The sequence below is a fragment of the Rhinolophus ferrumequinum genome, chromosome 11 (assembly GCF_004115265.2).
Source record: "Rhinolophus ferrumequinum isolate MPI-CBG mRhiFer1 chromosome 11, mRhiFer1_v1.p, whole genome shotgun sequence".
Taxonomy (NCBI): domain Eukaryota; kingdom Metazoa; phylum Chordata; class Mammalia; order Chiroptera; family Rhinolophidae; genus Rhinolophus; species Rhinolophus ferrumequinum.
In genome coordinates, this window is record NC_046294.1 from 37,099,656 (window position 1) to 37,126,368 (window position 26,713).

At 34.6% G+C, this 26,713-nt stretch overlaps 1 protein-coding gene across 9 annotated transcripts in view; it reads left to right on the forward strand.

Annotated features, from left to right (window-relative positions):
• Positions 1-26,713, forward strand: part of SOX6 (SRY-box transcription factor 6) — a 596,148-nt gene that overhangs the window by 197,420 nt on the left and 372,015 nt on the right. Inside the window, exon 1 of one of the 9 annotated variants that reach the window (XM_033119772.1) lies at positions 3,931-4,059. The exons of the other annotated variants lie outside the window; for them this stretch is intronic. The gene's annotated coding sequence lies outside the window, so the exon portion shown is untranslated. Of the gene's footprint in view, positions 1-3,930; positions 4,060-26,713 lie in introns of those variants that run through there. 9 annotated transcript variants of the gene reach the window in all.

The window sequence follows — 26,713 nt, forward strand, 5'->3', positions numbered from 1 at the left end:
TACGTATTTTTCTCCTTTTGGACTCAATTCAGTCACAAATGATATAGCAATTTGTCTGGGATTTCCACAGCATTAATTCATTCAAAAGAGCAGAAAATGAATGAGAACCAAAAAACTTATTTATTATGCCCTCTTTCCTTTAAGCACCATGAGAAACTCAGTGTCTTTTGTGGTCACAAGAGTTGCATTTCTAAGACTTCAATGTATCCAATTTAAAAATGGATTAAAATATGCTCCCAAACATAATACAGGAAAGATAATTATTTTCTTTTTCTGCACCTTTCTGTTTATTGAAAGTAAACAGTGATGGGAATATTTAATGTTATATTTATTTGTATATTTAAGTGATGGAAATAAGACATGAAAATAATGACATTACTGCGAGTAAAGCACACCTGAAAGAGCATTTTTTGTTTGTTTTCCAAAGATAACGTACACTTCAGAAACAAATTTAGAGGTATCATTTAGACTTACCCTCCTTTTGTTACAAAATATAGATGCCTCTGGTCTGAATGGTGTCTGTTGCCTTTAGCCCACTGACAATCAGAGTCCAAGAAAAGAAATGAACTAAGTCACAGCTGAATCAGCTAAAGTGCCAGTTAGACGTGGAGATACTAAGTTTTAGGGGAAATTTTGGAAAGGGTGAATTGATTATTAATTGGGAACGGATAACCACATAATCTAAATTCTAGTCCTGATTAAGCTACAGATTAACTGTGTGACTGTTTTACTTAGTCTATCTCAAATCTGTATGAGCAATGTACTATTACTACTACTGATAATGATACCAATATTTAAAGTAATTGAGAATTTCCAGTTTCCCACTACTTAGTGCCTGTTTGTTCTTCTACTTTTCTCTCTTTTAAAATTAGAGCTCTAGTTAGGAAGAAACAGGAAAATGATTTTTATTTCTGAGAAGAAGTACTTTTTTCTAAATGAGAAAGTTTGCTAGGATCTGCTGTATAGCTCTTTGGTATTTTCGCTACTAATTCTATGTAGTATTCAGTGGGACAGTTTGAAAGAGAGATATAAACTATAGATCAGAAACTCAAAAAAATTGTCATAGGTTCATTTCGGATATGTTAATTTGATTTTGTGCTACCCCCTTTTCTTTCTTTTTCAGCTGTGTGAAGTCTTTGATTACTCAATAATATATACATTTACCCAAAGCATTCTCATTTCTGTTTTAGAAGGTAAAAAAGTGCATTTCACTTATGACTATGCTTCTTGAAATTTCTCCATTTTATCAGTTTATTTTGCTCTTTCCCTGGAGTTGTTTAAACATTTTTTTATCCTAAAAATGAGGGTGTGTCAAAATTGTTGCAAGCAAAGATAGAGGTGATCATATGTGGCTTTGTGTTGATATTGACTGCTATTTAAAATAGTACCTCTAAGATGAATCCACTTTTAGCAATTTTTCTTTTTCAAGTGTATTTATTGTACACCTTTAATCAATTTTTCACATCACTAACATTTTAGTAATATTTTTATTGTACTAGGATCAATGTAGGCTCTTTGAACAAGGGTCTCAATACAGAATGAGTTAATCCCTCTTTTGCACATTCAGGTATTTCTTAGATTTCTCAAGCCTGCCTCTTTAAACATCAACATTATTTTAACAATTTACCTATACATTTTGATTTCCTAAATAGGTTATTGTTTAGAAAATATAGAAAAATTAAAGAAGAGAATATTTAAAATCACCCATAATTCCATTACCAGAGGTAATCTCAGTTAAAATTTTGGTGTAATGTATATATAGTTGAGGTTATAACATCTAGTTTTAAATTACAATTTAAAATTTTAATTTCTTAATAGTTTGTCTTGATGGCTCAGAGTTATTATGAACATTTGATTCCTGAGCTGCTCCTGGAGTGGACGGTCTGTTTAGGCTACTTATCTATATCTATCTCTCTATATATCTATACTTATACAAAAAGCCAAATGCTGTGCTTTTTGAGTTCCTGTGTCTGCGTTTTGGGTTTCCTGACTTTGCCTTTGTTTCCAGACTCTAAGCTGTCATTTCTCTGTAATTTGTGCTTTTGCCTCTAGTAATATCAATCCTTCCTCCATACTCCTTTAAGCTGCCATTTTTATTTAGCTATGGGCTGTAAATTAGATAAGAAGAGAGGGAAACAAACATTTTATAGAGTTCTTTTTTGTTGTATAGCACTAACATAGGTGCTTTCACATTATATTACACTAAGTCCTTGAATTGTTATTAGTTCAATTATTTTTTAGGTAGGAAAGGACCATTTATTGAGCACTTGCTAGGCACCAGCATATATTATATGCTATATATATTGCTAGCATATATTGCACTAGCATATATTGCTATAATATGTGCTAAGAATGTTACATACACTATGTCAATTGGGTTTATTCCTGCGACACTCCAGCCAAGGTGGACTATTTTACACATCAAAATACGTCGAGTCAGAGAAGTTGAGTATCTTGCGCAAGATCATACTACTAGTAAAGGGTAGAATCAAGATGTGAGTCCAAGTGTGCTCCTCAAATAATTATTAAAAGTGCTATAATTATGTCTCAAGTAAGAGTAAATAGATTCTGAGCTCAGGAGTTCTCCTTTAAAAGAAGGAAGTAAGCTTTAGTGTATTACCTTGAGACTTCCGTTTTGGGTTTTGCTTCCTTGCTAATTCTCCTCGTTGCTCTATTATTAGGGATGTTGCTGTATAAGGGATGTATGGAGAATGGGAGTGACATAAGTGTGGAAGTGTGGAAGGAACTCAATATCCAGGGCAAATTCATCTTAAAAGAATAAAGTTTAAAGAATCTAACAAGGAAGGAGCAATTCTTATTATTGTTAACTAAGCCTCTCTTTCATAATGCTTAAAATCATGAGAGTATTCTTTGCTAAATTTCCTGTATCAAAAGGTTCTGATTTATGGAACTGCACACAAGTTAATACAGTAATTAGCCAAAACACCATTGTATTACTTGTTCTTAACTACATTTCTTGGGGAAGCAGGTTTTAATCTCGATGTATATTTCTAATTATACATGAAATGAAGATGGTGATTTAAAGGAACAAAAAGCCTCAATTAGGTTCTTTTATGGTGGCTAAGAGGTTAAGTGGTGGTTGAGAACTTGGTCTTTAAAATTTGTCTGCCTAGATTCAAATCCCGACTCCACCATTAATAGTACAATCTCAGACAAATTAATTTGTCTGTGCCTTGTTTCTCATACGGAAAATGGGAATGCTGGTAATAATTATCTACATAATCATAGCTACTCCACTATGTGGTGTTTGTTTAGAGGACTAAATAAGTTAACTAAGTTAAATAACTTATTTAAATAAGTTAAATAAGTTATATATTGCTTTTATAATATATAAAGCAATTAGAATTAACGGTTGTTGCATAATAAGTGCTTTACAAGTGCTTAGCTATTATTACTTTATTTGAATTTTTAACCATTCTCAGAGTTCTGTAAAAACTGCTAAAAATCTTAACTCTCTGCCTATCAAAAACATGTTATTTTTCATTTCACAAATAACCTAATAGTGTCCTCCATCATTCACTCCCTTTTTCATTAAGACCTACCTGTGAAGTTGACAATGACCTCACAATTTTAAAGTCCATTTCTTGGACCTATGCACAGAAGCATTCAAAGTCGCAGTATTTTATTCAGAATGGACACAAGCTTCATGTGAGGTATGAAATACGGAATCTCTTTACCTTCAGATAATTTCTCAAGTTGAGATTTTTCTCTACTTTTTGCAAATTAGGCAAACAGGGTAACAGTGCAGTTCAATGGTTGACTTGAATGCTGAACATGCATTGATATCCTGTAATAGAGAGGACTCCTTGTTTGTTTGCTATTTTATTATTGAAAGAAAATTGCAAATGGAAATTTACTCTTTACCCCCCACTAGGGTGTGCATGTGCAAGACAAAGATAAAAGCTATGTTTCCTTCGTGGAAGGGTGTGGAGGTAGAGGATGATTTCAAATTAGAAATAATGTCAGCAATAGAGGCTTCCAATGAAGATATCGTGGCCACCAAAGGACAAAGGGGAGAAGCTAATTCCTAAAGTTGAGGTATTTGATTAAACATATAGTTGTTCTTTATGTGTACAGGAGCCAGGTTTGTTGTTAATTTATGAGCTGAAGAGATAGTGTGTTTGACACGGTATTTATTGGACGGTTTGATGACGGTCAGGAGAGAAGCAACCCGGGGATATCCAAAAAACCTGTAATGAGTAAGGTAGAAAATGAAATCTTTGGATAGGCAAAGACTGTTTTTTTTTGTTTTTGTTTTGTTTTTTTAAAGGCTTTTACTTCTCTTTTATAATGATTAACTTGAGAACTGGCTTATTGTAATGGTGGTTTATTATTTTGGATAATAACACTGACTTACAAAAAAAGTTACCAGACTTTGATTGGAATGTCTAATGCTTTCGTTTACTACCTTAAACTTTTTTGGGGAGCAGCTTATAACTTGGTCACCCTCAGGGGATTTTAAGTTTAAATGCTTATTTTAAAAAGTCTGGCATTCTCTCTCTGTTTCTCTGTCTCTCTTTCTCTCTCTCTCTGTATATTTGGATTGGAGGAGGAGATGAGGAGAAAAGGTAAAATTTGAAAGAGAGAAAAAGTCAGTGAAAGTTGATGTAAGGTACTAGAGTGCTTTGTACTGAAAAATACATTTGAAGCATGTTTTCTCCCTTAGTAAGAAAAATGAAACTGACTGTATTATGCATATTTTCATGAAGAATATATATAAATATCATATGCAGAATTATAAGAACAAGTAAACTCTCAAAGAGATGAAAGAAAATATATATGACTTAAAAATTGTAGCAGGGGTAAAGAAAAACATTTTGTGAACATACTTTTAAATATAGTGTCCAACTGGGATAAAGTTTTAACAGAACAGGCTGGGCCATTTATAGATTACAACACTTTTAATTTTCTCAATGTTACAAAGTGTTGATTTTGATAAAGAATTTGTTGATGCTGTATCAGCTTCTCCATGTGGAGAAGTGCTACTGGGTGATTAGACTTAGGGCTCACAGCCAAAATTCAGAAATTTGGTCCCCAGTTCTCTTGCCCTTATAAGAATAGGAAAACAGCTACTAAGTATTCCTCAGCATGAATACCCTATAAAAGAAATTCTTCATTATCAAAGATGTCCACTCTTTTCTTTCATTGTCTTCTTTCTTTCTTTTTTTAAAAAATTCTTTTTTTTTGTCTCATGTCATTATCATCTTCATCTATCTTTAATTAAGTAGATTCAAATTTTCGAGCTACTCCAGGGTTTATATTAGCTGTCATGTGAAAATTCTTTACACTTGTGTAAATATTTACTGTAATTTTAAAGCAAAAGAGTCTAATTTTTTACTGTAGGTTTAAAGCTGAGGAATCTAAAACTTGATGAGATTAATTGATTTGCTCAAGATCACATATATTTAGAAATCCAGGCAAGGCTTTTGGTAATACCACACAGCCAAATAATTGATCCCTGTTCAATTTTCTTTCTCGGTCTTGCCATATTGATGACCAGTGTCAGCATATTTGTTTTTAATCATATGCTTAACCATTTGTAATTATTTTATTTTACTATATCTACCTATCAAATGAATGGACATATATGAAGGAAATTTGCCAGATTACCTTGTAGGGCTTACTTGCAACTTGATATTAGTACATTTACAGGGTTTCATAATCTTAAATAACATTTCTGATTGGGTAGAATATTATAATACAGTCACGACATTTGCTTTTCATAGAAAAAACTATCATATCTTTTTGTGTATGTTTTGACAATGAGAAGCAGTATGTTAGTTTTTCCTTTTCCATAAATTATAAGCTTGTTAAACAATTAGAATGGATTTGGGAAAAAGCGTAAAATATATCTTTCTCATTGCTTTTGCTGATTACAAAAACATGATTATTGGAGAAAATTTGGAAAACATATAAAAGAAACTAAAACATATCTTCCATAATGACATCTGGAGCTACCTCAAAATGCTAATTATATCCCAGAAGTTTTTACTTAGATAAACATATTTTTTAAAAGAAAAGTGGTATTTTATTACACATACTGTTTTGCAAACTACTTTTTAAAAGTTAACATATCATGATCATTTCCCCCATGTCATTAAATATTCTCTTGCATATCTTTTCTTTCTAAAATAATCTTTATTTACTACAAAAGTAACAGATATTACATATAGGAAATTTAGGAAACCCTTATAAAAATAAAGAAAAAACTGTACTCTGTTTTCCAGATATAATCATTATAATACTAAGATTTTATATATATTAAAATTTCATGTCTCTCTCTCTCTAATGTTTATATCTGTATCTCCTATTTAAACAAAAATGGAATCATTTGGCAACAGATGCTTTATAATCTGCTTTTTCATTTAATAGTATCATATCATTTACAGTTTCTCATGGTACCACTATTCTTTTACATTATTATTATTATTATTATTATTATTATTATTATTATTTTTACATTATTATTTTTAATGGTTGCATACTATTCTATTTGTGGATATTTCATAGTTTAGCTTATCTATAGGTAGATTATTTCTGATTTTCTACTATTATTAACAACATTGCAACAAACTCCTCTGTAGTTTAATCTTTGCACACAACTCTGGATGATTTCTTTAGTTCAAATCCTTAGAAATGAATTGTTGGGTAATCACTTTTTAAAGGCCGTTGGTTCATATTGTCAAAATGCTGTCCAGAAAAGTTGAACCCGTTTACTCTTACCAGCAGTATATGACAGGGTTCATTTTGTCACATTCATGCTGATACATGTTATTGTTATTGTTTACAACCATTGACAATATGACAGAGAAATGACAGCTCGTTTTGAGTATAATTTGTATTTCTTTAATTAGTAGTGAAATGAAATATTTCTTCATTTATTTATTGTTCATTTGTATTTCCTATCTTTTTTTTTCCATAAATTTGTTGCTGATATCCTTTGAGAAATAAAATAGATTTTGGAGCCAGACTGTTGGTGACTGAGTTTGAGTTTTGGCTCCATAATCAGTACTTATCATCTCTGTAATGTTGGTGTTTACTTAATCTTTTGATGTCTCAGTTCCTTATCTATAAAAGTTTCCCATATGTCATAGGCTTGTTGCAAGGATCGAACGAATGAACATGTATGTATCAAATATTTAGAACAGTCCAACACCCAATAATGCACTTTATTCTAATGGGCAGTTAATTCTTACTGATTTGTAAGAGACCTTTATTATGCTAAAAATATTAACCTTTTATCATATATAATGGAGATTCTTTTCTGGTCTTGACATTTTGGCTTTCAGTTAAAATTTGTAGAAAATCAATTCTCTCTCGACAGATCTAAAGTTTTATAGTTCTCCTTTTGAGGATCTACCTTTGGTGTCATTTTAAAGAATGTCTTTCCCACCCCAAATCACATAAACAGATATATTTTATTACAGCAATATCATGGGTTTTTTCACCTTTAGTTTTTTAATTCATCTGGAATTTAGTTTTCTGTGTAATATGCAATTAGAATATAAAGAACCAATTGTTCCAACAATATTATTTACAAAATCCTTCTTTTACACACTATAGTTATCATAGACTAAATTCTTAGAGATAGTTGGGTTTATTTTTCAACTTCTTTTGTAATAATCAAGCTGGCTATTCATGTGGCACACTTTTATTTAGTGAGATTTTATATATTTTTAATGGAATTACTTTTCTTTTAAAATTACCATGTTATTTTCTCAAGCATTTAATTTTTCCAGATAAACTTTAGAATAATTTTGTCATCTCTCCCTCTAGCCCTACTCCCCCACTCAACAAATCTCTATTTGTAATTTTTATAGAAGTGTTCTAAATTTATAAAACAATGTGGGATCATGTGGTTTTTTTTAAAACTGATGCATTGTGTTTTACTTTCAGGATACACTTTTAATTTAATGAATCCACTGTGCTTAGGACATAGTAGGCACTCAACACAAATTGCTGAATAATTATTAAATGTGTTGATGCTACCTGTTGAAAATTTAAGTTGTTGTAATTTTTCTCTATCCTAAGCAATACTTCAATAAACATATTTAATATATAAATCTTTGAATACCGCCATGATTGCTTCTGTGGAATAAATTCCTAGGCATCTAAAATCTAGTTCAAAGAATATTTTTAATGATTTTGATATATTGCAAGTTGTCTTCCAGAAAGGATGCACTAATTCTTATTCCCCTCAACAGTTCGAAACCACGCTGCTGTGATCAGCTTCTTATTTGTCTCTCTGTTGTAAGGTGCGATACCAATTTCTAGTGAGTTTGAAAATAATATTTTATAGTGAAAGAAACTTTCACTGTTTAAATGCTTGTTTATATGTTTGAGTGTAAAGGAGATAGAGTCACATAAAACTTGATGAATTTATAGTAAAATACATGACTCCTTCTCTTAGGATAAAAAAAAGTATAAATGTCATTCCACATGCTTGGTCAGAGTCAAATGTGCAGAGAACCAGATACCAAAAATAGCTAGTAGTAGTAGTAGTAATAATAATAATAATAATAATAATAATAATAATAATACTGCAATAAATATTATCTAGAATAATGTCTTCAAGTGGCATTTTTCCCACCCTAAATTGTTTTCTTTCTTTCTTTATACTGTAAAGTCAAACTTTCCTCTTTTCTGATAAAAACAAATGCTGGTTACTTAGTTTGTCATAGTATCTCTCTGATTTTAGCTCTTTTAAGAGTGACAAAGCACGACCAACCTCACTCTATGACCAACTGTCTTTAAGATACAATTTTTGTTGAAAGAAAAAAATTCGTATTTATTTTGTTTTGTCCTTGCTTACCTGGAAACTGAGATTTAGGCAAGAAAGTAAACTAACCTTATAGTTTGAGTAGTTGGATGGAAAGAAGCTGATAAACAAAGGGCTTTAAGTCCTCTGGTTCTTTCAGTTTTTATTGATCTATTTATTCACTTTTCTTTCTTCCTCTTTATCTGTGTCTTGATGCAGTAGACATATTGCAAAAAGAGAATATGGCTCAATCGTGGTGGTATAGTTATTACTACTATATTTTAAAAAGTGAAATCCACTTTGCCTAGAAACAAATACCAACAACTTCAATATCTCTGTAACAATTTGACTTTTATTTTTGTATAAAAGATTTCTTTGTAGATTGTTTTAAGGGATTTTAGATTCCTGAAGAATAATACCCCTTAATACAGTTTTCCCCTTTTCTTTTTCTCTCTTTTTCTCCTTCCTACTCTTTTCCCACCTCTCCTCTCCCCTTCCCTTCTTCTTTCTGTCAGTTGTGTTTAGTGAGTGTTAAAGACAATGTGGAACTGACAAATGTACAACTGACAAATGTGGAATCTGAAATGCTCCGGTAGCAATGCAGTAGGTTTTCCCCATTTTCAACAATTGCCTGGGGAAATTTAAGTTGCTCTACGCTGGGTCTACAGAATGTAGTCATGGGTTTCAATGATGACCGTGAAGAATTCTTTCCTCATTTTCTTCACTTTAACCTCATAACAGATCCCAGCACTCTTGTTAAGGGTAAGAGATTGTGCAAAACTCTTACCCTTAACAAGAGTGCTGGGATTGAAGAAACCCAGTTTACTCATGTTTTTCCTTATTCCCAGTACCCATCTTTTAGGGGTACTGGGGTTTTAGTCATTTAAAGGCAGGGAAATGAGGTTTTAGCCATTTTAAGGGAAATGAGGTTTTTAGCCATTTAAAGGCAGGAGTGTAGAGGAAGTGGGTGAAGGACTCCTCTTATAATTATAGCTAACTCTCTATCAAACATGCATGGATTGTGTCTTGAGCATTGAGTACAGCAATTTTATAATCCTGCGATGACTTTCCTTTCACAGTCACATATCTCTCTTCTTATTCCCACTCTCATTCTCTACTTTCACCCCTTACCAGTTGGTTTTTTTTTTAAATTCTAGGCTATTTTAATATTGACCTTAAACCAATCTAATTCAGAGAGTATAGATCCAGGAAGAGAAAATAAACTCACACTTTTTATGCTAGAACTATACATAAATGATTTGAGATTACCCATATATATATATATATTAATCTTCTTTGCATTAGGTCTGCAATTGGCTCCCTTACTATAGTTATATATCATTCATCAGGCAAGAATGCAAGTACAGAGTTTTAGTGAATTCTTTAGGACCAGTGACATTTCTTCCATCTTTCCTGTACAATGCTCAGCACTTTGGAGTTTGGAAATCTGGATTCTAGTCCCAAATCTTCTTTTGGTGCTTTGAAGTTTAGAGAACTGCGTTCTAGTCCCAGCTCTCTCTGCTACCAATTAGTAACTAGTGACTTGCTTGAGCAAGTTGTTTAAGCTCTCTAGGCCTCACTTTCCTTTTAGTTGTAACACTTTCTGGTTCAGTGATAAAAAATATCTAACTGGGGCTGGAGAAATTAGGTTAATGAATAGAAGATGTCATTGCTTTTTTTTTTATATAATGTGTATAATTTCTGTGTGAGTAGGCTGAAAAAATAATTGGTGTAGACTAGTAAAGTGTGAAAAGGATTTAAGAAGTGTTCGTTAAAACAGTACGCTTTTGAGATTTCTTTTTCATGTAAGTTGATACAATTCTACCTATTTTTTCATCTAAGACCCAATGGCAGTAGTCATTTTTTAGTTAGATAATCCTTTAGGTTCCATTCTTAAAGGTTGTTAAGAGGCATCGTGTGGCATTAAGTTTGACTTTCATGTTTAGACCCTGTGACTTTCATACTTCCATCCTGTGGTTTTTGACCATGGTTGTTCCCTTTTCTTAAGAGCTGTGATACAAAATAGGAAAGTTTCAATAATCACAAAATGAAGAGAAGAGGAAGAAGGGTAGAAAACGACGGGGCAGGGAAGAGAAAGAGAATGAACATGAAAGAAATAATAGTGAAACTTGTTATTCTTTTTTAAATATTTGTCTGGTCTTCAAAAGCAATTTTACTTTACTATTTCTTGGGTTTTGCAGGGGATGAAGCATTGCCCAAGAATAGAAGCTACAGCATAAAGTGGGTACATTTATGATAGGGGCATCATTCTTTTGCCACATCAGTTGTTCTTGTTTTCTGCATCACAAACAAACAAAAACCCTCATCACTTGTTTTTTCAATTTTAATTATTTAAAATATTTGAGTTATATTGTGGCACATGTTTAATCAGAGGTTGTGGAATAAGTCTTTTAAGGTGCTAAATAGGAGAAAATGATAAAGACATTAATACTAACATGATAATTTGCTGTTTTAAAAATGCATTCCATAAGTGATACTTGAAACACCATTTGTATTGCTGGAAAAGTTAATTTTTAGAATTATTTTCAGATTCATTGTCATCATTTTGCCTGAACAACCACTAGAATGCAGAGGGGTTGGAAACAAAGGCTATAAACCTGTGAATTAGTGATAGCATACGTCAGAGTACTTATATGTTATAATAAGTAGAGATTCTAATGAACAGAAAAAAAAAATGAGTTCCTGACAATGAAAATATTCTGAATAGGTTTTGGAGATTTTCTGATCTTTTTTTGTGTGTGTGTGTGTGGACTTTTATAGAACTTTCCATGTTTTATGAGAGGTCCTAGAGATGTGCATATTCAGTTCAGGATGTTCTGGACGATGAAGAAGCACTATCTTAGTCCATTTGGGCTACTATAACAAAACACTACAGACTTGTGTAGCTTATAAACAATAGATATTTATTTCTTACAGTTCTGGAGACTGGAAGTCCGAGATCAGGGTGCCAGCAAAGTTGGGTGAGAGCTCTCTTCTGGGTCACAGACTTCTCGTTGTATGGTAGAAGGGACTAGGAAGTTCTGTGGGATCTCTTTCATAAGAGCACTAATCCCATTCATGAGGGCTCTAGCCTCATGACCTAATCACCCCAAGGTCCCCATTTGCTAATATCTTAACCTTTGGGGGTTAAGATTTCAACATGAGTTTTGAGGAGACACAAATATTCAGACCATAGCAGGTATATAGGGAGCTCAGTAAAAGATTTGGCTTTATGATTTAGGTAATTATGGTGCAGTATAATGTTGTGAGATGATATCTGCTTAGAAGCTATAATAATTGTATTGAGTTAAAGATGGGTCAATGTGTATATCCTTGAGTGTTTTAAAAATACACCAAGGGCTTAGAGGCTGTATTAGTAAACATAGGTAAGTTCCTTCCTTCCTTCTTTCCCTCCCTCCCTCCCTTCCTCCCTCCCTCCCTCCCTCCCTTCTTTCCTTTCTCTCTGTAATTGTTTAATAATACACAGGATTATGTATATATATATCTCCATGTATTCAACTTATTTGTTATATACTTTCATTCTTGAAGATTATAGAGTTAAGTGCATGTGAACCATAAAACTGCAATAAAAATTGGGTAATGCCTGGGTATGATTCTACCTCTGGAAATTATAGAAACCCACAAATTAAATTCTCAGGTGTGATGCCACATCATTTACTTGCAAGACTCACTATTTCCAGAGCAATAGGGGAAGATGTTGTAGATGACAAGAATGTCTAATAGGATAGGAGACTAAGTTTATTTGGTAGTGAACGAGTAACCGGAAGAAGGAACTTGGACCCAAGGGAAAAGAACAAAGTATGAAAGGAAGAGTGAGTTAAAGGAGGAGACTTCAAACAATGGCATAGAAATTGAAGAGCCCATTTGTTTGGATTGGCTACTGACACATCTCTGTTTAAGGATGTGTCTAGAATGAAATGCAGAATTGCACTTTGTGAACTATCCTTTATGGCTTCCATTCTACCTCTGAATGATGAAAACATGTTCGGGACATAAAGCTCCACTACTGTGTGCCATAATTCCAGTTTGACGATAAATTTATATTTCTTTTTGTGCACTGGTGCTCATAGATGTGCACATTCACATATTAACACACTGCTGCGAATATTCTGCACAATACCATCCTCTCACATTGTTCTATGACATATGACATTACATTTGTGTAGAGTTAAAAAGTGGTTGTGTCATATGACTATGGCAAGTTCTGAACATAGCTCACGTGAACTAATGTGAGTTTTTACAACATCAGGAAAAACAATAAAATGTCATGAAAGTGATGGGTATGGGTTCATAGTAAATGAAAGCATCTTTATATATCATAACCTTAATTCAATTTTTTATTTCCCTTCCGGGTATTCCAGCCAGGTGTCCAGCCAGTGATGTCAGAATTACTAAAAATCTATACTGGCTTTGTCTATCAACGTTTCAAAGATGGTTAATGATAATTTTATTCTTCTTTTACTTTGCTTTTATTCTAATCCTCCTGTCATTTCCTCTCTGTGAAAGACTTTCAGCTTCTTGTGACCAGCGGTTAACTGTATATTTATTTTGGAGTCAGTTATTATTATCCTCACTCATGTGGGTGAGTGATCTTTTGAAGAAGCAGCCTTTCCAACAAAGTCCCACTCTCAGCTGCCAACCCAAGTCTTTGTTAGATAGGGCTCAGTTCCCCCTTACGACGCACGCAGCCTTGAGTGGTTGACTCCTCAATTTTAAAGCCTGCCATCTGTCTTTGCTTTCTCTTTCTTATTGCCTTTTCTTCTTATGCCATTAATTTATGATTATTTCTTCCCCCCCAGTTTTATTGAGATATAATTAACATATTATCACTGTATAAGTGTAAGGTTTACAATATAATAATTCAATTTACATATATTGTGAATTGATTACCGTAGTAAGTTTAGTTGACATCCATTATATCAGTATGTTTTCTGCAGAAAATCTATGTGTGTGTATTGTACATTTTAAAAAGTCCTTAGTATATTTACTAAAACTCTCTAGTATGCTTTAGTATACTTTAGTATCACACATAGTACAATAAGATGAGGAATCAAAACTGACAAACTTCCCTTTCCTTTTCTATGTTATTTATTCTGGTCATCTTGACTAACCTGGCTTTTGTATATTCTATTTTTAGCAGGTTTAATAATATATATATGTATATATATACACACACACACACACACATACATATATATGATTGATTGATCTATTGATTGATTAGTGATGTATATATATATATATATATATACACATCACTAATCAATCAATAGATCAGTCAACTATTTATTGAATCAATATATTCAATACTAAAAAAGTATACAATGATTTTTGCTTTCAGTAAGCTTGCAATGTAAACAAATTAGGGCAGTATAAACTGTTGAATTTTAGAGCATTTAGTTGTCTTTCCACACACATTAGATGCCTTATATAATAATAATAAGAGCTGAATATTATCTGTGGGCCAGGCACTGTGCTATCATGCTTTAAAAGTGTTACATAAATTAATCCTTTCAATAATTTCTATGAGCTAGGTTTTATTATTGTTATTGTTACTATTTTATGACAAAGAAAATTAGGTGTAGAGGTCAAGTAATTTGCCTCAGGTCACAGAGCTCATGGGTGCTGTGGTGATAATGTAAGCTGGGTGGACTGCCTCTTAAACATGGTGCTACAGAGCCTCCATATATCATGTGGTAGGGTTATAAATGCATTTGGAGATTTTGATAGAAAAAGATAATAATTTTGGTATAGTACTTACTACAGTATTACTCTTTAGGATATAGTCAAGATCATATATACGAGGTGTGATCAAACAATACGGTGAATGTTTAAATTAAAAAAATTTATTACAGTAAATGATAGTGCCATTAATCCCCCTCCAAACACTACCCCTCGCTTTGAACACACTTACCTCATCGTTCTTGCCACTTTCTGAAGCAATTCTGGAAGTTCTCTTTTGTGAATGTCTTTAGTTGTGCTGTCGTGGCTGTCTTCATGTCCTGAATTGATTCAAAACATCTACCTTTCATGGTCATTTTGACTTTGGGGAAGAGCCAGAAGTCACATGGTGCCAGATCCAGTGAATAAGGTGGATGAGGACACACCGTAATGTTTTTATTTGACAGAAATTGCCGTACCAGAAGTTATGTGACAAAGAGCCTTTCCGTCGTGATCACAAAATGCAGTGAATGCTGTTCCTGAGTGCCATCCAACGGAAAGGCAGGTATCTTCAATATGGGAAGCGGCATGTAAAACCTTAGTAACAGTGTGTGACAAGTTTCAACTTGTTTGGTGCAGTCAGTCGGGTGTGAGCTATGATTGAGAGAAGGTGTGTCTTAACGTGTGCCATAAATCATCCTCCATCGTGACAACACTCTGTGTCACACATCACTTCTGGCATATGGCAATTTCTGTCAAACAAAAACATTATGGTGTGTCCTCATCCACCTTATTCACTGGATCTGGTACCATAGGACTTCTGGCTCTTCCCAAAGTCAAAATCATTCAGGACGTAGAGACAGCCATGACAGCGCTGTCTAAAGATACTCACAAAAGGGGACTTCCAGAACTGCTTCAGACAGTGGCAAGAATGATGGAATAAGTGTGTTCCAAGTGAGGGGAAAGTTTAGAGGGGGATTAATGGCAATGTGTTTTTAATAATTTTGTTTTATTTAAACATTCACCGTATTGTTTGATCACACCTCATATATATACATGCATACATATGTCACAGTGTATTTCTATGTGTGTTTATATTCATTCACTCTTTGGTGCTTTGGAGTTTGGAGTTTCATTCAACAAATGTTTACTTACTATGTGCCAGGCACCATCTTGGCATTACAATTACATCAATAAATTAAACAGAAATTCCTGCTCTCCATGAGCTTATATTCTTGTAGAGGGAGAAAGGCAATATATTAGGTTGGTGCAAAAGTGATTGCGGTTTAAAAGGTTAAAAATAATTGCAAAAACCGCAATTACTTTTGTACCAACCTAATTAAAGAAAGGTAAATTATATAGTAGATCGGGGGATAAATGCTATGGAGAAAAATAAAACGGGGTAAGGGAATAGGGAGTGCCCAGTGTGGAGGTATGTCCAGTTTTAAATAGGATGGTCAGGGAAGGTCTCATTTAGCAGAAAATCTTGTCCCAAAGACCTGAAGTAATAGCAAAAGAACCATGCATGTGTCTGGAGAAGAGGGTTCCAGGCAGAAGAAGAAGCCGATGCAAAGACTCTGAGGTAGAAATGTGCTGGATGTTCAAGGAGCAAGGATGAGACTAGAATGGCTAGAAACATGTGAGTAAGAGGGAAATAGGAGATTACATCAGAGAAGTAACAGGAACCAGGTCATATAGGAACTTGTAGACCATTGTGAGGATGTGGGCTTTTACTCTGTATGACAGGGAGCCATTGAAACATTTTGAACGTAGGAGAGACATTTTAAAATAATTTTTCACTTACAGTTTTAAATTGTTAAAAATTTTTCAATGATAGTTGACATTCAATATTATTTTATATTAGTTTCAGATGTACAGCGTAGTGGTTAGACATTTATATAATTTACTAAGTGATCCCCCCAATTAGTCTAGTACCCACCTGGCACTATACGTAGTTATTACAATGTTATTGGCTATATTCCCCATGCTTTACTTTACATCCCTGTGACTGTTTTGTAACTACCCATTTGTACTTCTTAATCCCTTCACAGATGAGTGATATTTGACTTAAGTTTTAGAAGGATGACTTTGGTTGTTTCTGGGAATAAATTATAGGGGCACAAAAGAATGGAAGCAGAGTACGTCCAAGGCTATTATAATAATCTAGGTAGAGTTATCGGTGGCTTTGAGTAGCAGTGGAGGTGGTGAACCACAGTTATATTCTAAACATATTTTGAATGAAGAACTAACAGGACTTCTTAACAGATTTGATTTGGAGGATGAGAGAAAGAAAGGAATCAAGAATGACTCCAGGATTCTGGCCTGAGAAGCTCAAAGGACAGAATTGCCATTACATGAGATGGGAAAGGCTTTGGAAGGAAAAGGTTGTAAGAAAGAAACATCAGGAGCTCAGTTTTGGACATGTTATCAATTTGAGATGCATGCTAGATATCCAAATGGAGATGTGGAGAAGGCAGGAGAGGAATGAGCTGGAGATAAAAATTTATGACTCTGTGAGAGTGTACAGATATAAGCACAGTGATGCTAGATCGCAGTCTGTTTGTTCTATTTGAAAGACCTGTTTTCTCGTTTTTGGTTAAGATAGTGTGAAAAAAATCTGTATTATGTTTAATTCTGAGTGATGAAAATCTTGTCCATCTTTTGGTCTGGTATACTGTAGAGCCACATCTAATCAGGAGAACAAAAACCACGATAAACACTTCAAATAGATGGGATTTAATTGAGGGAATTTTTTAACACAGGTATTGGAAGGCTGAAAGAGCAAAAAAGGAAGCTGAGGTAACCTTGATATTAAATAACTGCACAGAGCAGCTACCAGCTATAGGGCTGATGGAACAAAACGGAAGAAATTGGATTACTTGAAATTGGGAACTTGGAAAAGCTTGTAACTGGGTTTGGGCCTCTGGGGAGAGGGTGTGCTGTGTGACTGGTGCTCAGACCACTGAGGGAAACATGGCATGGCTTATGCTGTAATCACCAAGAGGAGTGTGGCCAGCTGGTGCTGGTATCTATGGGAGGTTAGGCAGCTGGTATTGGGAGCCATTGCTGGTGGAAATGTAAAATGGTGCAGCCATAAGCGTATTTTGCTGCTGGAGGGATGCTGACAGGAGCTAGGAAAAGGGCGTCTCTTCTCTCCTCCTCCCACCTTCTAATTTCCCACTGGTCCCTCTCATTGGCAGAACCTAATAGGAAGCCAGCTGGCAAGGGAGCCTGGGAAATTAGTGCCCCAGAATAACAGAGCAGAGATTTGAAGGGTGATGTGAGTCAAGAGACAATAAGTAAATAACTGACACATGTACTATGAATGTTAAAATATGAATCAAATTTTGAGACCCTATTCCATTGAAATAATAAAGTGGAATACTTTACATTTTGGTATTTGTTGATGATAAATGGAAGATAATATTTGGTGTTGAAGAGGATAAAAACTGATTAATTTTAAGAATGATTTGGTTTTCAAAACCTTTAAGCTATTTTCTGTCTCTCAGCAAGAAATTAGTTAATTCATTGAGCAAATGTTTATTGAGCATTTATCACATGCCAGGTACGACTATTCTAGCACTTAAAATATATGCGTAAATACAACAAATAACTGTATTTCTCGTGGAGCTTATATTAAAGATGGGAGAGACAGATAACAATAAACATGATAATATAATTATATAGTATGTTAGAAGTTCATAAATACAATCAAAAAAGAAAAAAATAGAGAGTAGGTAAGGTGAGTTGATGGTGCAAGGAAACAATTTTAAATAGGGTGATCAGATAGGACTCTGGGAGAACATGACACTTGAGCAAAGACTTGAAGAAGGTAAGGGAATTAGCCATAGGAGGGAAAAAAGTTATTTTCCATTTTTTTTGATAATAGCCATCCTTATGGGTATGATGTTGTATCTCATTGTGGTTTTGATTTGCATTTGCCTAGTGATTAATGAGTTTGAACATCTTTACATGTGTTTACATTTGTAGATCTTTGGAGAAGTGTCAGTTTAATTCCTTTGCTCATTTTTGAATTGGGTTGTTTGTTCTTTTGTTACTGAGTCATAGCAGTTCTTTATATATTCTGAATATTAATCCTTTATCAGATATATGATTTGAATTTTTTTCCTCCAATTCTGTGGGCTATCTTTTCACTCTCAGATAGATTCCTTTGATGCATATATATATTTTTTAATTTGATAAAGTCCAACTTATTTTCTTTTCTTTTGTTGCCTGTGCTTTTGTGTCACACCCAAGAAATCACTGTGAAGCCAATGTCATAAAGATTTCCCCTATGTTTTCTACGGTTTTATAGATTTAGCTTTTGAGTTTAGGTCTTTGATCCATTTTGAGTTAATTTTTGTGTATAGTGTAAGGTAAGGGTACAACAATTGTTTTGCAGATACCCAGTTTTTTCAGCACCATTTGTTGAAAAGATATCTGTTCACTTTTTTATCTGAATTTTTTATGAATTTAGGTACTGGAGGAAATCAAATTAGAGATTTATATTTTTTAACAATTGTCTAGTGTCCAGCAATCTTTTTGCTATGTCTGTGTTGCCTGCTATAATTTGCAAAACATAATAGAAATGCTAATTAATTGAAGAATCACTTTGTGGCCAATAGACAGTCAAAAGAATACTATCTTATCTCTAATACTTTCTAGGAAAGTTACTTTTTTAATGTGCATAGGCTTTATGTTTGCGTATATATGTTACCTTGAAGTGCTAGACAATTTATTTGTATGCTAATATCAGTATTTAGTCCATTGAAAATGTTGGCCATTATGACTTTCCCGTTCACACTTCTCTAGTATTTGTTAATTGCTCATTTTCATATTGCATGTGTCTAAGCTGAGAGTGACATTGAAAGCTCTGGTCTAAGGTGATTTTTAATTGCTAGGGATAATCACCTGAGATAAATCTCATACTTCACTGGGCCATCCTCTCTCTTCCTTTTGCCTTGTGTTGTGGTTACACATTACTGTCTATGGTTTGAGAGCCAGTTCTTTCCTTCAGCCCCAACGGAGAAAAAGTGGTTGCGTTCTACATCATATCTCTATGAATGGCTTGGGCTCCCAGTGGCGTCGTTAGGGATCTCAGTAGAGAGCATGCTGTCTCTCTTAGCCTATTATGACTCTGGCAGGATGTGAGGGAGTGCACATTTAGAACATTGTTCTTTGTTCTGTTCTTCTTTTCCTGAATATAGTTCTCATATCGGGCCCAATGTAAAACTGAAGGTATATTTGACCTGATAGTGATAATGCAAATAAAATAAGACAATACAATATATGTCAAATAAAGAACTTCTGTTTCAGAAACAAAGTAGAGCCAAAATCAGAACACACAGAGAAGTAAAATGTACTTCAGCAAGATCCAAGATCCAGACTCGTTCTGTACCCTAAAGCTAGTGTGAAGAGGTAGGCTGCAGATTCAGATTTCCCATCTCTACTTCCTACACTTGAATAAACTTCACTTGGATGAACCAGTTATTCTAGCAAACATCTGATTTCTGCACCACCTATATCAGTTGTCGTCTTTATAGGAGTTATTGATTATTTAATTTTTGCTGAATCAGTAGGGCCAGCTCACTTTGATGAAAGCGTGTAAGGTGTTTTGATGGTTTTATGCTCCAACACTTGTCCTGTGAGTTTTGTAGTTGAGTTTCAAATTTGGAACCTGGCATTACTGTTAGGTATGGAAAATAAATGAAAGAAACCGATAGAAAATTTATAAATTGTGACACTGATGTTTATAAGAAAGGTTTCAGTGTTAAACAGTTATTCATTTTGAGTACTGCATTTACTTAGTAAATTTGTATGCATCTCAATGTAGAAAGAAAGTAATTATGATACTTCTTTCTACGAGTTATCGATTAATTTGTTGTCTAGGACAGCTGTTGAATAGTGAAAACATGGTATTTGGACCTGGGTATGTTCTGCAATTTACTTGCAATATCCTTAAGCCTTTCTCAATATCCGTTTCTTATCAATAAATTGGGAATAATATTACTATACCTGTCATAGACTTGGAAGGATTAAATGAGATATTATTTGCATCTCTTTTTCTACTTGAAATAGTTCTTTGTGGTACAAAAATAATTTGTCTCTATGTGATTTGATTTAATTGTATGTAGATAATTTTACAATTCATTCCTTTTTCAGGATGTCAGGATGCAAGAAGAATAGGAGTCCTTTTTAACCAGACCCTAGCAGCTGATTAAACACTGTATGGGAGAACTGGGAAATATGAAAGATGGCAAATGAAATCCTGGCAGAGAGAACAGTCTAATCCCAAAGGACATTGTCAACAATAGCCTGGGCCCTATGCCTAGTCCTTAGAGGGGCCTATGATGAGACACCCCTGCCCCTCACTGTCCCATTCCCTGAATCTTATTCGTTAACGCTTGGCTTTATTAATAAAGTCATGACCACTTGTTCAGCACTGCATATGGTTGGTTGTGATTTCCAGCTGCCCTTTGGGCTAAATGTAAACAGTGAGTAGATTGTTATGTTCTATTAAGCTTAAAGCTGTGATCTCATGTCTGTACCACATATGTCTGTAACCAGAAATATATCCTTTTTCCTGATCTCATGGAAGAGAAGCAGCACTGTGTCTGAAAAGAGTCTGAATTCATTAGTCTAAGGGCTTTTCACTTTTCTTTTTATTGAAACCATGGAACAAAATAAAGGCATAAAAAGTCATGAACATCATCAGTAGGATGTCAACATGACACCAAACAGCGTACTATATTGTCAAGATGAATGTTTAGACTGAAATTTCTATACATTTGGCATTTTCGCAGAAGACAGAAATGCAGGCAATAATCCAACAATCCAGTCACAAAGAGAGCCTCAATGCAGTGAGTTTGAAATAAGCACAACAGTTTTTTCTGAGTGACTGAGAAAATACCCATTGATAGAACTGGCTCCTAAACTCTAGCTCCATTGCTAATATGCTGGGTTAATTAGCACCTACATTTTTTGCTTTAATATGTTGATCAGGAATGCTGTTGTTATTGTTTTTGGTGGTGATTTTTTCTTTTTAAATCAGCTTTGACTGCTTGACATTACAGATGTTTCAACTGTTCACATGGTATGAATGCTAGATAAAGCCCTGAAGTTCTAAGCTCTCTCTCTACAAAAGGCAATTGATAATAATGAGACCGTTTTATACCATACAAGCAAGAGGCTTTTAGGTGTATATATATATATATATATATATATATATATATATATATATATATATATATATATATATATATGTAAATATTTGTTACTTATTCTTTATAGGAGTTTCACAGTAGAACTATTCCATTTCCAGATGAGGAAATTGTTTGTTTAAGAGTTTAAACAATTTGCTAAGGTCAGAGTCTGAATTCATTCCTAGGGCTATCTGACGCCCAAGTTTTGATCTTCCTGCTATGTCACACTGCTCTGCCTCTTTCTAACTGATTTTACAACATGGCTTTCTGGCCTCTGAAATGCACTGTAGTTCTGAGTAATAATAGTAATAATTAATTGCACTACCTTACATTCGTATAGTGTTTCATACTTTTCAAATTGCCATTGTGACCATTAGTTCATGTGTCCTACCTGAACACATGAAGGAGTAAATATTATTATCCTTATTTTACAGGAGAGTAAAATAATCCCAGAGGATAAGTGATTTTACCTAATATCAAATAATTTATTAATGACAGAACTAGAGCTGGAGTTAAGGTCTTATCACTCCCAGTTTAGAGCTCCTGTGCAGTCTCTGACTTTCCTAAGGGAGGCTTGACTGCGGAGCAGATCAAACTTTGTAAATGCAGCTCAGAAAAATTCCTTTTCAGCTAGGCTAGTAGGTAAAGTTTTTCTTTCCCTGAAAATGCAAGTCTTTGGTCCACCCAATTATTTTCCACAAAAACTCACCTGCGAAGGCTTTGTCCTATAAGTCCTGATACTTTTTCTGGGGAAAGAATATTAGGATAGGGTGATTCTTGCTGTGTATTGAGCTGAGCTAATTCCTGCTAGAATCTTTTAGATCAGGGTCTTGGTACAGAAGCTGTTAAAAATTTTGTAGCCCAACTGGAATAGAGAGATTTCAGAAGAAGGAGAACCTAGATTTGAAAATAAAATTTCCTTACGGTTAATTTTTTGGGTAATGTAATCTGCCAGTAGCATTACATGTAGTTTCTGAGTGTTGGTGGAAATACAAAAAAAAATTTAACCAATCATTTCACCATCAAAGAACCCAGGGGAGACAGTGTGGTGGTGGAAGAGAACGTTGGGCTAGGTATCAGAGAAGTTGGATGTTAGTGCTAGATTGGCCGTGCATTAGCTATGGGACTTCAGGAAAATTTCTACACTTCTCTGATTAGTTCCCTCATCTGAGAAGTGAGAGAATTGAACTACATGACTTTTATTTTAAGGGTTCTCCCCAACACACATACAACACACCACACAATGGTTCTACATAATCATGCTGAATTTTACTTTCCTCTGGAGAATGATTCTGTTCCATCTGGGGAAAATGCTTTATTTTTAGCGTTCTAGATTTTTCTCTGGTTTTCCTTTGGCATTCCCCTGAATTGAATCATGGGGCTTGTTTTTCATGTATCTGTGATGTTACAGAGATTGTTATACTGTCCAGATCCAGGGAGGGAAGAGGGAAGTTAGGGAACATGGAAATGGAAAGCAATCAAGAGGGCCTTTTCTTCACTACTTCCTCTTTTACTTTCAAAGGGGGAGATTCCTTAAAAGAGCAGAGAGATATGAGACCTGTCATTCTTATGCTTGAGTCATTGTCTATTTTGCAGTCACTATTTTTTTTTTTTATTCTTTATATCACAAGAAGCTCTTCCTTTTTCTTTTCTTTCTTTCTTTCTTTTTTTTTTCCCCCAAGAGAAAAGCACATGATACAAGGGAGAAAGTTTTGTTTTAGAGGACCTGGATTTTAGGCATGGCTTCACCACTTTCTAGCTAAATAACGATGGAAAGTTTTCTTATCTGAGCCCTATTTGTAGAGGCTGATTTTGTAGAGATGATAACATTACTGATTTCACCAAGTTATTGTATGAATTGAAAGAAATAATGTACAAGAAAAGGCTTCCCAAATTGTAAATTATGAATTATTTGCAAATCTACATCACTTGGTTCAACTTTCCATCATCTCTAAATTATCAAGTATTTCTTTTTGCCTTTTTAAAGTAGAAATATATCTCATACTTTTGTCCCTGACTTCTGCAACAACCTAATGAAGGTCAAAAGATTTGGAAATCAACAGCCTGTTTTCCAATTTTTCCTTGGGATCTTCATCAGGCCATTTCTCTGACACCCTAAACAGCTGTTGTGTGTCACTCCAGAGGTGGTTGCATTTCACTGGTTCAAGATTACATGATTCTGGTGTAGAGTTGCAGGATTTTTGCTAACAGTGTTTGCCCACTCTGAAGTATGCTATATAATTTAGTGTATTAATGAGAGGAAGTCGGCATGGATGCTTTATAAATCACAGAACCTGTGTGTGAAAATGGCACACTTGATACACTCTAATTTTTTTTTTTTAAAGAGAAATACTTCTCAATTTTCCTCTTATTTTCCCAGCAGCTTTTTATCTGCTACTCAGGTTTTCTACTATACGCAGACGGAGACTCTTGTCTTTCTGAGTCTCCAAATTCTTCCAGTGTTTATAGCAGAAGTAATGTGTGAGGTTTTTTTAAATATAATTTTTTAAGGTGTGAGAGTTGTTTAATCTTAGAACAAAATCTGTTTGAGCAAAGATTGTGCTGTAAAGTAGTCAAGTGTATGCTGACTCTGGAGTAAGACTGCGTGGGTTTGGATTCTGACTCTGCCACTTATTAGCTGTGTGACCTTGGACAAGTCACTTATTTGGTTCTCAGTCCCTTTGTAAAATGGGCATAACAATATTACCTACGTCAGGTACCTACATTAGGATTGAATTCATATATATATGTGTGTATATACACATATACACATATATATATACACACATAGTGTTCACTGTTACTGTTAGTATTGTTACTGAAAACTTTCTACTATTAAAGTATATTGGAGCCAGTCAACACATTATTAAGCCCTAATATGTGCTTAGGATTCTGCCAGTCATCTTGGGGGATACAAATTATATATGACACAATTCTTGTTCCCCTTCAAAGGCTTATTGAGGGTAATGTAAGATATATTTGGGTGGTACAAACTGCCTGAGGAACCTGCCATAGGGCACTTACATGGGGACATAGTGCATAGATAGAACAGGGGACTGGCAAATACAAATCTGTCTTTATCAAGGTAAATGTGTGTTACACAAATAATTGAAATAGGAATGTCACAGTGCGCTGGTATGTTCCTAAAAGGCTTCTGGAGGAGGTAAGATGTTAGCTGAGCCTTGAAGGTGGACTGTGGAAATGTAGAGATGGGAAAGGATCTTGTGGGGAAGGAAGGAGTAGGGAACGGAGATATACACATCATAATGGGGTGGGAAGGGTGCAGCCAAACAGACCAAGGTTAAAGCTCTGGTGCTGCCTTTTCTTGGTTTTGTGACCTTAGGTAAATTACTTAATCCCCCAGAGCCTCGATTTTCTCTACTGTAAAATGGGGACAATGATAGACACTTTTTTAGCTTATTGAGAGTCTTAGCGCCAACCTACGTAAAGCAGCTAGTGTAGTTGTTAGCACATAATTAGCATAAAGTACATGCTATCATCGGGAACAGAGTGTAAAAGTTGAAAGTATGGAATTTAAAGTCAGAACCGGTTCAAATCTTCTCTACTATTTACTAGCATTATAAGCAAAGCCAAGTTACTCTAAGGTTCACTTTACTCATCTAACAAAGGGGATAAATTAGTAGATTTATTGTGGAGTTTTTTGAGATTTAATGAGACACTGTGGAGATACATAAGGAACATGGCACATAGTATGTACTCAACATGCATCAGCTGTTGTGCCATTTTTATTAGTTAGTGTAGCATCTCTGTTCTTCCTTCCAGATATTTCCTTTGTGAGTTTTCATATTCTTTCATCCTTTCCTCCCTCTGTCTCTTCATTTACCTTCTTCTTTCAACAGCACTTATCAGTGGCAGTTGTAGAGACTGAAAGCAGAGACTGGAAGGAATGTGGAAGTGAAAGGTAGCTGGTCAGCACCAGTCAGCGTCACATGTTCAGCAGAGCACCAAGGACCGGATAAGGAAAGGACAGCTAAGCACATATACATGCAAATGACAGGAGCATAAACATATACACACCCTTCTGGAGGACACATCCTTACTAAGGCCACAAAAGGTTTTTTCTTAAAGGAAATTCAGGTCACATTACTACCTTGGTTAAATTCCTTCCATAATTTGCTATTTCCCTGAGGATAAAATCCAAACTACTTTAAATTGCATTTGAAATCCTTTGTAATCTGTTGTCCCCTAGGCCTACCTGATTTTTTTTCTATTTGTTTCCACCATGCATCCCATATTCCAGCCCCTGTGAAGTTCTTCCCTTGATTTGAATATAATCGTATTCTTTTATATCTTTTTGCTTTTGCACATCCTAGAATGTCCAGTCCTCTTATTTCCCCCAGACAAACTCGTGCTCATCCTTCAGGACCCAGTTAAATGGGACTTCTCCTGTAATGCCTCTCTTCCCTCCAAAATGAATTATTTCCTCCTTTCTTTGGGCTGCCATGGTACTTTTTATAGCTTTCCAGCACCTGGTCACTTATCATATCACCTTGTAATGATTTCTATGCCATGTATATTTCTCCCTAGACTATTAACTATTAGATGACACTCTCTGATTTATATGCCTCTGTATACTTGGCAGTCAGTCCAGTACTAGACACAGAGCAGGGAGTAAATATTTGTAGGCTCAGTAAAAGAGGTAGTAGGCATATGACTGACAACTTCTCTGGTTCACTAGCCGATTTTTAGGATTCCTTCCATTAGTATTGCCTTAGAGTAATACACTCATAGAAGTTCAGTATTGGAAACATACCTCATTTTATAGGTAAAGTATTGAGGCTAGAGAGAGGGCAGTTTCTTTCTTTGTTCTTCAGGTCAAACCATGACTTTTTTCCTTCAAAGCAAAGTGGCAAACTATCACTTGAAAGGAAACTTATTTTTAAAAATCCTGCTCGTTTCCTTCCCTCTTACGGCCTGTCTTCCAGTACTTTTTATTATACTATCCCCAAGTACTTTTTATTATTCTTATTTAGACGCTCTTTCTCGACCAGTAATGTGGGCATAAGTTGATGCTCAGCCACTTGAATCG